Genomic DNA, 2,520 nt, shown 5'->3' with positions numbered 1-2,520 from the left:
AGGCAGACACAGACGTAGGCAAAAATGTACAATACGGTAAGTTGGGAGGTACGAAAGCAGCGGAAAGAAACAAGAAAAAAGTGAAAGTTACTTCTTTATATGCTAAAGAAATATTTTGCATCTTTATACCACCCGGTTAATGGCTCACATTTTCTAACATAGCGTCTATAAAACCTGAGATCATCGCGTAACAAAGGATCCGCTGTCTACGGCCAGGATTAAAAGAGGCTTCCTTTGGGGGACCCTAGCGTGCTAACACGCAGTTAGTTGTTGTTTTTGTTGTTGTTCAACTCCGATCGATCTGAGCGAGCAGAACAGTCGACCGCGGGTTGGTAACTGCTCCATGGGGTTGCCGCATAGGTTCCTTACACCAATTTGTATCTGCGTCTTAGTGTGGCAAATGCTGTGCAGTGTTCCAGATGCGGGTACTACTTTGTGTGGGAATGTTCTTCAAGCTGGGCGGGTGGTTATCTCTGCTTCCATCCAACTCCATATCTAAGCTGGTAGCTGAGGAGGGCTGGGTGATGTCTTGCCTTAAGCATAGCTACTGTAAGTGAGCTCAATCATCTCTATTTAGGGACACCTCCAATGGGTGAAAGTCAGTAGTATGGTATTACGATCAAGGCGTTTTATTACCCTGCTCGTGAAGTGTTGGAATGTCTGGAAGAGGAATGTTGTTGTAGAGGGCTGAATAATGTTTGTGTGATGATTGTTTAATGTGCTTACGGGGGGGGGGGGGGGTTGTGTGTCTCTGTTATGAAATGGCTGGGGTATTGTGTACTGGCACAGGCTGCTGCACAGAACTGTGTTCCCTGCTTATCAGGGTAGTCTCTGACACGGAGGACTTTAGTTTCAGATTGTAAGTGAACAGTGGGAGTGGATTTGGCGCAGCTAGTGGTGATGAGTAGGACGATGTTCTGCATGATTTGCAAGGTGTTGTAGTGGGCATTAGATAGGATGGGAACCCATGCAGGGGAGGCATAGGACATCATTGATATAACGTACTGTTTGTAGAGTAAAGAGAGTTTCCTTCCTTTGCCCAAATTCTGGCCCTTTAGTTGCCCTGACTGGATTGAATCTAGGCGTTCACTTCCCTTTGATATCTTGTGCGTCGTTCTTGAAGGTGAGGCCGGTGTCATATGCCACTCCAGTGATCTTAGTGGAGGTGTTATGTGTGGCACATGTAACATGGGGGGGAGTACACGTGTTCGTGTTTATTGCTGGTGATCAGTGTGGTGGTGGATCTTGCTGGGACGATCGTCAGCTTGTTGTACTTCAACTAAGTCTACAGTGTGTTGGGATAGTCCTGTTGCAGTGTGCAGGTTGTCTCTGCATTTTGGTGTGCGGTTGTTATGGTAATGTCACCTGCATGAGGCAATGTTATCAGTGACTGGGGAGTGGGAATATGCATGTAGAGGTTGAAGAGTGTGGGTGAGAGAGCAGAGTCCTGTGGAACTTCGTTAGGCAAATTCCGCGATCGTGATGACTTGCCTTGGAATGTATGTGCTTCTTTACCTGACAAATAGCTGACAATCCAGCGTTTGGTGTTGTTCTCCATGTTTTTGGTGTATATTTAGGTGATTTACTTGTGTCGGGGGATTGAATCGAAGGCTTTACTAATATAAATTGTTGCGAGAAGTGTGCCCCACGGATTCTGAGGCAAGGTAGTAAGGTATCTGTAGGGTGTAGTACTCTGAATCCGTGTTGTGAAGGACCACTAGAGACATGGGGAGTGACCTCGTCGAGAATGAGGCATTCATTTCCTTTCGTTGGTGCGCTTAGTAGTGTTATGGGTCTGTGTGATGAAGGGAGTGTTGGGTCTAAGTTTGACTTAAGTATTGCGAATATTTTTCTGTTTTTTCCAAATACTGGGAATGCTAAAGTATGCGTATGAACAGTTGTTGATGTTTGTGAGGACCTGGATACCTTGTCATCCTAAATGTTCTACGTGTAGGTTGCTGATACCATCCAGCCCTACGCTTGTGGAGTTCTTTTGCTTGATAATGTTGCGTATCTATTCTGAAGGGTTCCATTGTGATAGAGTGGAAAGGATTGCCTTTGTTGTGAGGGTTGTTCTTCACATTCGGTGCCTGTTGGTATTAAGTGACTTACGTTTGCTTAGTGGTCTAAGAGTATGTTTGCTTGTTCTTTGTAGGAAGGAATGTGTTGGGTGTTGGAGGTGATGGCGGCGTGGGTCTTGGAAGTGGATGTTTATGATTTAGTGATTGTTATCAAATATTCTGTAAAGCGGAGAGGAGACTGGAGTGATCAATTATTGTCACAAACGCTCTCAAGTTTTCCGTTTTCTTTGTACGAATGTTGTTGCTAATTTCAGTGGTTAGTTCTTGGAGCATTGTGATGGTGTCTTGTGTGTGGGGGAGAGATGAGTCGTGTTTACTTGTTAGTTTGTCGGGTTGTCTTATGAGGAGAGCAATCTCCGGTGTAAAATGTTGATCGTAATGTCTTCTGTAGCGTCATGGAATGTGGTGTTTGTCTGTGATGAGTACGGTGTTGCTGAAC

This window comes from Coenobita brevimanus, chromosome 2, assembly GCF_032717465.1.
Source record: "Coenobita brevimanus isolate Jiangsu-jjx chromosome 2, ASM3271746v2, whole genome shotgun sequence".
Classification (NCBI taxonomy): Eukaryota; Metazoa; Arthropoda; class Malacostraca; order Decapoda; family Coenobitidae; genus Coenobita; species Coenobita brevimanus.
This window is presented reverse-complemented; position numbering follows the sequence as displayed.